Source organism: Typopeltis vanoorti, chromosome 2 (assembly GCF_054136105.1).
Source record: "Typopeltis vanoorti isolate ZY-2024b chromosome 2, IOZ_Tvanoo_1.0, whole genome shotgun sequence".
NCBI lineage: Eukaryota > Metazoa > Arthropoda > Arachnida > Uropygi > Thelyphonidae > Typopeltis > Typopeltis vanoorti.
Window position 1 is genome coordinate 40,272,755 of NC_143550.1, and position 12,339 is coordinate 40,285,093.

Here is a 12,339-nt window from a genome sequence, read left to right on the forward strand (position 1 = left end):
TGCAACTTCCTTAAATTTCCTTGTGAAACAATTTTTTCAATATAAGACATGTTCGTTTTATGCAAAGTACATTATGGCCAGTGGACGTTATGCGATATGCTAGGCCTGATTTATGTTCTCTCCTTTTATGTACGTCTTTTTGATGTTCGTTCATACGAATTTCTCCCGATCTTACGTAGGCGAGACTGGAAGATCGGGAGAAATTCGTATGAACGAACATCAAAATACCTGAAGAAGTAAGTCAAACGACATACGAAACTTGTCGGGTTTTGTTTATCTTTATCGCAATAAACATGTGATCTTAATACTTCTTCTTTTGAACTGCTAGACCACAGAAGCGTACGCCTACAATAAACTAGCTGTCTATATAAATGCTTTTAAGGAAGTTGAATAAAACATTAGTGATCCATTAGTATCAGTAACACGTTTTTTTCTTTTTTTTTTAATATGGACAAAAATGCCTTTAATATGTAAATATAAAATTACGTATGCCATTACTGTATGTGAAGCAATTAAATTGATAATAAGTTATCAATGTATGTTTTGATAATATGTTTTGAATATAACGAAACTGTTTCTAGCATAATTCAACATAATCAAATTATTTTGAATATAATTTTATTTTGCACATAATTTTTGATTTAATTTATGTTTTGAACAAACATCTCTTTTAATCGTTTCCCTGAAAGAAATTTTTAAATCTGGAATTTCCTGCTTCAATCCGAATTACTCAAACAGAACTTTGCTCAACGTTTAACTTCTTTATTATATTATTTTTTTTAAGGTTTGGATAAAGTCATTGATGAAAAATCGTATAGAGATTGATAATATATTTTACTAAGGAGAGTGATAGGAAGAACAATTGCCCTGGAGGTGTATAAAACCACCGACGTCTACCTAACTGTACTCTAAATACAATTCATTCTGCCAACCCAGCTACACATGGATACGTGACTACTGCTTTTTAACTCTTGATCACTGACAGGCTTTGATCAATCTTGGAGATCGTCAATTTTAAAGGTTTGGATCTTTAATTTTAAACGTTTTCTATTCAGTTAATCATCAGAAAATAACATTTTTTTCGTTTACAGACTGGCTGAGATATTTAACTATAAAACTTGAAATTAAAAAAAAAAACAGAAAAAAAAACGAAGTGGCTTGAAAAAAAATTCCCGAATGAATTAAATTACTGCAGTGTTTCTCAACCTGTGGTCCGCGACGATGGTACAGGTGGTTTGCAGGCAGACTTAAATTAATTAAATAAATATATATTTTTTAATTATCTAAACAAATTAAAATTGAATAAGTAAGTGAAAATTATTGAAATCAAATGGAGTCTTCAAAAAAACAACAACAAATATCGTCACCCTTTTTATTATTCTTCAATCTGCCGCTAAATTTGTAGTGGCAGAATGATGAATAATAAAGGAGGAGTGAAGTGAACAACAATATAGTTTTATTGCTTCTGCCCTCCCTTGCTGTTTTGTCAGATTTGATGTGAGCATGTGTTATCCACATTTCAACCAATGGCTTGTTGTTTATTGATTTTTATTATTGAAGGTTTTCCTCCTTCAAGCAAGGCTCAGTATATCTTGAGAAGTGCTAAGTGATACTTGGACAAAGTGTGTCCTGAGTTAACCCCAGTATTATATATTTATATATTATTCAGAAACGTTTTTTTTTAATAATGGAAAAGTGGCTTAGAACTAGGGCTTTGAAAAGAAGAGCAAATGAAACAGGTGATGCTAACCCTGATTGTGATGCACATGTTGTAACAGCGAGTAAATCTGATACTATTAAAGAAGAGGAAACAAGCAGTTGAAAGAAAAACTGCAGTAGAAAATATAACAGTTCTTATTTGGAATTCAGGTTTACTTGGTGTGGAGATGAAAGTGAACAGAAACCTCAAGGTATTTTGTGTTATGAAGTGTTGTCTAACGAGTGCATGAAACCTGGGAAACTCCGACGACATTCAGAAACTAAACATTGTGATGTGAAAAATAAGCCAATTGAACGTTTTCAATTGGCTGATAGGGACATTAAACCATGGGAAAGATGTAGTTTCGGCCATGGGTTACGTTAATAGCAAGGCACTGGAAGCATCCTATCTCTTATGTTTGCGCATAGCGAAAACAGGGAAACCTCATTCTATCGTGGAAAATTTGCTACTTCCAGTTATAAAAGATGTAAGAACTATGTTTGGCAACAGGTTACTAAAAGATGTTGATTTGATTCCTCTTTCAAATGACACTGTCGGTCGCAGAATTAATGATATGGCAGGTGACGTAGAATCTCAGTTAATCGAAAGAGTTAAGAAGGGCACTTGTTATACGTTACAAATAGACGAGACTACCGATGTTACAAGTGATGCGCAGTTAATATGCTACGTAAGATATGCGCATGATAACAACATTCATGATGATATTCTGTTTTGTAGAAGTTTGCCATCCCGAACAACTGTAGAAGAAATATTTCACACTCTCAATAATTACATAATACACAAAGGGATCCATTGGGAAAAATGTATGGGCTTCTGTTCAGATGGAGCTCACGCCTTTACAGGCACGGATATTGGTTGTTTCTATGGTCAAGGAAGTAGCTCCGGATATGAATTGGGTACATTGTTTCATTACATTGATGAATTGTTGCCTTCGTTGATATTCTCCTTATTTTCATCTTTGCATTTGTCATACTCTTCTGTGTTTTACACATCTTCTTCTTCGCCTTGCGTGTCTGGATATTCTTCGTTTTGCCTCAGTATGGATGCGTATTTGCTACCTTTGCATTAATCTGCTGGATGACCTATGAGGCCAGTCGTTATTCTTTTGAGTGTTGAGATGTTTTCTAGAAATACTGTTTTTCCGAATAAAGTGGAGAGCAACCAAGTAATTTGGAACGTGGGGTGGCATTTCCACACTGGATGTTCCCCATGCTGGCAAATCGTTCTTTAACCGTCAGTTGTTTGAACGAAAGTAAGAATACATAATTATATTTTTGATGCCCTAAATGGCACACATCACTTCGTTTAACTTAGCTATCCAGGCTTTTAATAATATCCTCCTCAGTGTAAGGACGTCAGTTTGGATCACATTTGAGAATTACAGTTTCAGACCAGTCGTAGATTCAGGGATTTTAATAGGTCATGCGAGTTAACAACTTCAGAACGATTTACTTGTTCATTATAGAATTTATGTTTCGCACAGCTACTTTTATTCATAATAGTATTTTTATTACGCATAACACGAGAGGGCTGAAACAAAGAGTACTTACAGTTCCTGCTTGGTTAACCTTCGCAGTAGTTTATTTTCATTGGATTCAGCGAGTTACAACGTAGCTTTTTAGGTCTCCTTTCAGACTAGATAATTTGTTGCGTAACAGATAATTTAAGTGACCTATTTAGACTCTGATTTGGTTTCCTGTTATGAATGCTTCAAGGAAAACTGTAGTTGTGTCCGTCGATAGCTCAGTTGGCAGAGCGGTGGACTGTAGTTAATAATTCAGTTATCCATAGGTCGGTGGTTCAAATCCGCCTCGACGGAAATTTGGTTTATTATTATTTTGTAAATAAACTTTTTTTAAAATTTTATTCTACTAATTTTCTACTAATAAAATATGTTTAGCATAATATTTTTCTAAAGAAAATAGGCTGACCAGATCATATAAACAAAGCGTGATCACTGTGAATCAATGTATATACTTTCCCAGGGTCTAACTACTTTCCCAGGGTCTAACAATTTTGTAACTCATGTTTGATGCTCAGCTTATGAGCTTTATTACTTGAAATATTCTGTTTGTATTTTTCCAGATAAAAACAGGATATAGCTGGAATTCTGAGCCGGTTTTTTTTTTTATTTTCCAAAGAATAAACTTTTGGAAACAAGAACATGTCATTGATGTAGGCTGATTTAACTTTAATTCGCTGGCTTGCAAATTATGTTTAAATCACTGCTTTAAATGAATATTTTTCGACCAATTTTTTTTATTTATTCTTTTGGAGTCTGTCTTAATTGTCTTATTTCAATTTTATTTTTATACAGATGCAGCTTATCTGAGCAATAAATTGCTATTGTTTAGCAAAATTATCAGACTCGGGTAATAACAATAACCTTAATAACAATACTTATCTAAACATTCTAATTCATGATGGAGAATGCTATGTCAATTTCTCATGCACGTGTGCATGAGCGTGGGTGGAAGTTCAAATCCCAACTATATAGAACATATAGAACGTGAGAATTAGCGCCGTTACATTGGTTACGGATTAAATAATTGAGTAATCCAGCGTTTCTCAACCTTTCTAAGGCTAAGGATCAGTAAAATGTTGAAAACGAGTCTACGGACCACTAAGTTACAGACGCGTAGCTGGAGGGGAGGGGGATTGCCCCGGGCGACACTTTTTTATCCCCGGACGACACTTTTTTGACGTTTAAGAAAGCTTGCCTTACTGTCTACAAAACAGCAACTGAGTGATGAAATAAACAATGTCATCGACGATTTTGCTAACAGAAAAGCAAGAAAAATAACATTTTAGAATGCTGGAATTAAAGTTTTACTTCAAAAATAAACATAGTGTTTTTAATTTATTTCTCTATACGTCATTTTGACTTTTCGTAATTTTTTTTTAAAAACCTATGTATTAATTACCAACATTTCGGAAAACCTGTGCTATTTATAAAATAATAAATCTAAAATCATGTTTTTAATACATATGGAAACATAATTAATTAAATTGGAAGTAAACGATTATGTATCATCATTGAACAAAGTTTTAATTTTTATTAAACAAATAAATAATATGATCTAATTATGTTACTACTTACTTTTAATGAGATGGATGAGCTTCTCGGCCTTGCAGAGTTGCTGGATATCTGGCACAATATTGGTCAAATTCAGTCGAAGATTGGCACACACACTAAGACGATTTCTGTATTTTGTTTTTATTTGAAGGAACGATGAAAATCCTTCCTTACAAAGGTAGATTGTAGAGAACTGCATGACTATTTTCAATGCTTCTTCAGATAATTCGGGAAATTCACTTCTCACTGAAGGCGAGATCCAAAATCGAGCCAAACCAAGATCACGGAATTGCATTTTAAGTCCACTGTCATTTGAAAGCTCAGTTAACTGTTATTTTTTCGATAACGAAAGGTCGTTCTCATGATTGCAAGCCTGACATGGATCGTGAACTCACAGAAATTTCTTGTAAAATTTATTCTGAAAATATGTTTCAAAATTAGGTTTCAGATTTTGGAGGTGGTTACAAACCCTTTCCAGAAACTCAGAATCAATAAAAATATCATTTTCCATTAAAAAGGGTTTTAGTGGAAAACCAGTTTTTTCTCAAATGCCTTTATTTTGTCGTAGGCTTCAAGAACAGTTAAAGAATTTGCCTAAAGGAAGAGACTTATTTCATTTAATTTCAAAAAAAATGTTACAAGTACATTAATTTACAAATAATAAAACTTCGTGCCTTAATTGAAACTACCTTATTATTACTTTACCCCTGAAAAGTGCGAATTTCAGAATGAAGCCAAAGTTGTATTTATTCACTGCCCATTTCAATGCAGAGTTCTGAATATAACCTGTTATTTAACGGTCGAGCTTTAATAAAATTAACTGGCTTTACAGCGTTGTATAGCACAGTTTTAAATTCTGGTGGTATTCCTTTGGAGGCTAACGCTTCCAACCTATCACTCCTTGTTGTACTAAAAATGTACTTGTAACATTTTTTTTGAAATTAAATGAAATAAGTCTCTTCCTTTAGGCAAATTCTTTAACTGTTCTTGAAGCCTACGACAAAATAAAGGCATTTGAGAAAAAACTGGTTTTATGGATTAATTATGTAAAAGACGGACAATTTGCATCTTTTCCAAAATTGAAATCCTTTTTAGTGGAAAATGATATTTTTATTGATTCTGAGTTTCTGGAAAGGGTTTGTAACCACCTCCAAAATCTGAAACCTGATTTTGAAACATATTTTCAGAATAAATTTTATAAGAAATTTCTGTGAGTTCGCGATCCATGTCAGGCTTGCAATCATGAGAACGACCTTTCGTTATCGAAAAAATAACAGTTAACTGAGCTTTCAAGTGACAGTGGACTTAAAATGCAATTCCGTGATCTTGGTTTGGCTCGATTTTGGATCTCGCCTTCAGTGAGAAGTGAATTTCCCGAATTATCTGAAGAAGCATTGAAAATAGTCATGCAGTTCTCTACAACCTACCTTTGTAAGGAAGGATTTTCATCGCTCCTTCAAATAAAAACAAAATACAGAAATCGTCTTAGTGTGTGTGCCAATCTTCGACTGAATTTGACCAATATTGAGCCAGATATCCAGCAACTCTGCAAGGCCGAGAAGCTCATCCATCTCATTAAAAGTAAGTAGTAACATAATTAGATCATATTATTTATTTGTTTAATAAAAATTAAAACTTTGTTCAATGATGATACATAATCGTTTACTTCCAATTTAATTAATTATGTTTCCATATGTATTAAAAACATGATTTTAGATTTATTATGTTATAAATAGCACAGGTTTTCCGAAATGTTGGTAATTCCTACATAGGTTTTTAAAAAAAAATTACGATTTTTATTTTAATTACGATTTTTATTTTATTGAAGTAAAACTTTAATTCCAGCATTCTAAAATGTTATTTTTCTTGCTTTTCTGTTCGCAAAATCGTCGATGACATTGTTTATTTCATCACTCAGTTGCTGTTTTGTAGACAGTAAGGCAAGATTTCTTAAACGTGAAAAAAGTGTCGCCCGGGGCAATTCCCCTCCTCCTCCAGCTACGCGTCTGTAACTTAGTGGTCCGTAGACTCGTTTTCAACATTTTACTGATCCTTAGCCTTAGAAAGGTTGAGAAACGCTGGATTACTCAATTATTTAATCCGTAACCAATGTAACGGCGCTAATTCTCACGTTCTATATGTTCTATATAGTTGGGATTTGAACTTCCACCCACGCTCATGCACACATGCATGAGAAATTGACATAGCATTCTCCATCATGAATTAGAATGTTTAGATAAGTATTGTTATTAAGGTTATTGTTATTACTCGAGTCTGATAATTTTGCTAAACAATAGCAATTTATTGCTCAGATAAGCTGCATCTGTATAAAAAAAAATTGAAATAAGACAATTAAGACAGACTCCAAAAGAATAAATAAAAAAATTGGTCGAAAAATATTCATTTAAAGCAGTGATTTAAACATAATTTGCCAGCTAGCGAATTAAAGTTAAATCAGCCTGCATCAATGACATGTTCTTGTTTCCAAAATTTTATTCTTTGGGAAAAAAAAACCGGCTCAGAACTCCAGCTATAGTCCTGTTTTTATCTGGAAAAATACAAACAGAATATTTCAAGTAATAAAGCTCATAAGCTGAGCGTCAAACTTGAGTTACAAAATTGTTAGACCCTGGGAAAGTATATACATTGATTCACAGTGATCACACTTTGTTTATATGATCTGGTCAGCCTATTTTCTTTAGAAAAAAATTATGCTAAACATATTTTATTAGTAGAAAATTAGTAGAATAAAATCTTAAAAATAGTTTATTTACAAAATAATAATAAAAAAAATTTCCGTCGAGGCGGATTTGAACCACCGACCTATGGATAACTGAATGATTAACTACAGTCCACCGCTCTGCCAACTGAGCTATCGACGGACACAAGTACAGTTTTCCTTGAAGCATTCATAACAGGAAACTAAATCAGAGTCTAAATAGGTCACTTAAATTATCTGTTACGCAACAAATTATCTAGTCTGAAAGCAGACTTAAAAAGCGGCGTTGTAAGTCGCTGAATCCAATGAAAATAAACTACTGCGAAGGTTAACCAAGCAGGAACTATAAGTACCTCTTTGTTTCAGCCCTCTCGTGTTATGCGTAATAAAAATACTATTATGAATAAAAGTAGCTGTGCGAAACATAAATTCTATAATGAACAAGTAAATCGTTCTGAAGTTGTTAACTCGCATGACCTATTAAAATCCCTAAATCTACGACTGGTCTGAAACTGTAATTCTCAAATGTGATCCAAACTGACGTCCTTACACTGAGGAGGATATTATTATTAAAAGCCTGGATAGCTAAGTTAAACGAAGTGATGTGTGCCATTTAGGGCCTCAAAAATATAATTATGTATTCTTACTTTCGTTCAAACAACTGACGGTTAAAGAACGATTTGCCAGCATGGGGAACATCCAGTGAGGAAATATGCCACCCCACGTTCCAAATCACTTGGTTCCTCTCCACTTTATTCTGAAAAACAGTATTTCTAGAAAACATCTCAACACTCCAAAGAATAACGACTGGCCTCATAGGTCATCCAGCAGATTAATGCAAAGGTAGCAAGTATGCATCCATACTGAGGCAAAACGAAGAATATCCAGACACGGAAGGCGAAGAAGAGGATGTGTAAAACACAGAAGAGTATGACAAATGCAAATACGAAAATAAGGAGAATATCAACGAAGGCAACAATTCATCAACAGACAACATGAAAAAGGAAGAAAATAATGACTTCGTGTTACAAAAAGGCACCCAAACCGGTGGTCCCTAAATGTCTATATCAAACGATAACATGGAGGAGGAGAAGAAGCAGCGAAAAAAAAAAACTCCAGAAAGTCGCCCTGAGCATTAGCTGTATCACCAGAACAGAGTAATGAAAAGAATTGTACAGATAAAAAACGGGAAACCCAAATGAGTCACCAATGCCGGCCTGGTTGGCCGAGTGGTTAGCGTATGTATCCGTACTCCACCCAAAAGGCTGTGGGTTCGAATCCCGCCTTGGGCATGGATGTTTGTGATTGTCTGTGATACTAGTGGTGGTGGTCGGCGATAGATAGCGTTGGTGTAGATGATGAAGGTAGTTGCGGTTGGTGAAGACGAAGAGTTGTAGAGTATATGCCCTCCCTCGATGAGTCTTTGGACTCCCTGGAGGTGTAATATAATAATAATAATAATAATAATAATAATAATAATAATAATGGCCAAACTTAAATTCCATGGGGAAACAACTAACAAATCGCCAGCGATACTAAACACAGCGAATTGGTCGTGCACAAAGTTTGATTGACGGAGTAAGTGACAGTACATTTTATTTTACCGTCCATCAGTGCTTAAGGATATATTGTTCGAATTTTTGAATGATCCAGGATTTAAAAAACATGTGGTATGAAATTAAGGAGGATTTATATATATGTGAGAAATTTATGCTTATTGAAGAGATGATACATGAAAACAAAAGGCAAAATATGCATGAAAGTGAAAATGATTCTGGGATGAGTCAAGAGTGGAAGTGTGGAACCGAGATTTTAAAGAGATTTGGGGCGCTCCGGAGCTGACTGTACACAGAGTGAGATTCGGGGTTTGGATCTTTGGGGACTCGAAATAGAAAGAATGAATTTGGTAGAGATAGACAGGCAGGAGAGGGACAAGTTAAGAAAATAATACTAGGGCACTCGATGATTCATAGAGTAAAAAAGCGGGGCTGTTTTTAAATAATGTTTGACCGGAGGTACTTTAGAGTGTGTGATTAGAACCATAAAGAGAGGGGAGAATGTTGATAAAATGTTTTTAATAGCTGGGACGAATAATTTGAGAAGCAGCGTAAATCGTGCGAAAAGGGATTTGAGGAAGATGTTGGAGACTCCTAGATTTAAGAGTGCTGGGATAGTCAGTGTGCTGCCTAGATATGACGAGAATTGAGAAGAAGGGCATTGATGACGAATCAAATCATAGCTAGAATGTGTACGAAGAGAGTATTTGAATATGTGGATGTATGGGATGAATTTGATGGGATAAAGGAATTATGAGATACGAGAGTTATTAGGATGGAAAGGAATGAGAGGAGTGGCTCATAGAAATAACATGACAAGGAGGCGTAAAAGAGAAGTAACGATCAGAAGAGTTTATAGCATTGGTTATTACAGTCGAGCTTCTGATAATAGGTATCGGAAACGTGGTTGACCGTAAGATATCTTGACTGGCATTGAAGTTGATGGATATAATATATTTAGAGAAGACAGAAATTATAAAAAAGGAGCGAGTGTATTACTGATGATAGCAAATGAATTGTGTCCATGTAAATCTGAGAAAATAGTGAGAGTTATTTTGAAAGTGTCTGTGTGAAATAAATAATACTCGAGAGAAATATTTAGTTGGTGTGTGTGAGTGTTACAGACCTGGGTACAATGAACGAGATGAGAAAGAAATGTATAGGCAAATTAATTAAGCTAGTGAAAAGAAAAAGTTATAATAATGGGGGATTTCAATTTTCGAAATATAAATAGGAAAGAAAAAATGAATTTCTAATGATGGCTTACATCTTATATTTTTTATCAACCCCTGATCCCGAATCTACCCCTAACAATGTTATATCGACCCCTGAGGGTCGATATCGACCACTTTGGAGTTCTTGAGGGATTATTATCTCATACCGTTGGTGATGGAAGGAACTTGTGAGCAAAATGTACTGGATTTAGTAATAACTTCGTATAACATAATTGTCAACAGCATATGAACATTGCCACCAGTTGGTGACAGAGACATGTAGTGAAAGCATGCCGAGGCATTCAGAGTAAAAGGATACGTGTGGAACTACAGGACTCAGAAAACAGCTTGGAGTTCCATGGGAAAAAATAACTTGAAGAAAAAGGTGTGGGTCGTATTGAAAAGTATTTCGTGATGATAATAATAGACTGTGCCTAAATCAAAAAGAATTTAATAAAATATGTGTTAAATGAATGAATAGAAAATTAAGCAGGAAGTGCAGGAAAGAAGAGTGACAAGTATAACAAGAAAGGCGAATTTGATTATGAGAGGAGACTAGCGAAACAGGCTAAGAAAAATCCCAGAGAGGTTTTCTGTTATGCAGCTAGCAATGGAAAGAATGATTACAGAAGATAATTCTGCTGGATAGAGATGGCGCAAGAGTAATCAGGGAAGAAGTTATTGTGGAGTTGTTCAATGAACGTTTTGCTAAGATTTTTCATACGGATGGTAATGATACTTTTCGAAGGAAACAGGAAGTTAAGGAATCAATACTTCAACTCAGTTCCTTGAAGGAGGTGAATGAGGTAGAAGTCTGTGATTGCTTAAGTCATCTTGATGTGAATAAGACTATTGGACTAGATGGAATTTGACCATGTGTTATGAAAGAATGCACTAAGAAACTGACTCGGTTTCTTAATTTCTAAATTCAGTTGACTCGGTTGTTTAATGAGAGTCTAGTGTTCTCAACAATCCCTAATGAGTGGAAAGAGGACAACATTGTTATCCACTACATAAAGGTAGAAGCAAAATGGATGTTTCAATTTAACAGACCAGTTTGCATTTCTTGAGTGGATGTTAAGATCTTGGAGAGATTTGCTTTTTTTTATTGATTGAAGGAATAGAATAGAATACAGGTGTAGAAAAGGAAAGGATTCTATATAGAGATCAAGATGAGTTTGTTAAAGGGAGGTCTTGTTTTACAAATTTACTTGCATTTTATAATAAGTTGACTACAGTTCTGGATAGGGGTGATTCCTATACAGCGATAATTCTGGATTTTACAAAGGCATTTGACAGGCTATCACATAATAAACTGGTATATAAGTTAAGGGAAATGGGATTGGAAAATCAGTTGGTTGTTTGGATAGCAGACTGGCTTTCTAATCGATGTCAAAAAGTTGTGTATAGAGGTGCCACGTTTCTCAGGAGGAGAGTTATTGCTCTCCTCCAGAAACCCTTGCTGACCACTTGCCATACACATTAAACAGCAGCTGTTTGTGGATGATACTAAGCTGGGAAAAGTTATTAGGAATGATGCAGATGTACTGGTACTTCAGAGCGATTTCAATAAAGTGACTGTGTGGGCAGACAAGTGGGATATGAATTTAACACCAGTAAATGTAAGGTTTTGCGGTTTGGATCTCAAAACGTAAAGCTGTGTATCATATTGGAGAGGTTGTATTACAGGAAATGGAAGAAGCGTGTGATCTTGGGATATTGGTGTATAAAGAATTGAAGTTCAAGGGACATATTGCAAAAATAATAAAAACAGCACAAAGAAATGTCAGTATACTAAGAAGAACACTGACAAGTAGAGATAAGGATGTGGTCATTCCGCTGTATACAAGGCTTTGATTAGACCGCATTCGGACTACTGCGCATCGATTTGGTCACGGGCGTTCCTAAGTGAGAAGCAAGCTCTGAAAAAAAGTTCATATGCAAATCATAAAAGCAATATCGCGATTGTGGTATACTGACTATGAAGGCAGGTTGAGAGAATGTAAATTACAGACTAGTCAATAGGTGGAAGAGGGGCGATATGATTGAGACAT

At 34.8% G+C, this 12,339-nt stretch overlaps 2 non-coding genes across 2 annotated transcripts; one reads left to right on the forward strand and one right to left on the reverse strand.

The window, feature by feature from the left end:
• The first annotated feature begins 3,452 nt into the window (after nucleotides 1–3,452).
• Nucleotides 3,453–3,539, forward strand: TRNAY-GUA (transfer RNA tyrosine (anticodon GUA)). The gene is given in 2 exon segments: nucleotides 3,453–3,489; nucleotides 3,504–3,539. It is a non-coding gene; the product is annotated as a tRNA-Tyr (tRNA).
• Nucleotides 3,540–7,591: 4,052 nt separating this feature from the next.
• TRNAY-GUA (transfer RNA tyrosine (anticodon GUA)) lies at nucleotides 7,592–7,678 on the reverse strand. Its single transcript is given in 2 exon segments — nucleotides 7,592–7,627; nucleotides 7,642–7,678. It is a non-coding gene; the product is annotated as a tRNA-Tyr (tRNA).
• Between the last annotated feature and the right edge of the window lie 4,661 nt (nucleotides 7,679–12,339).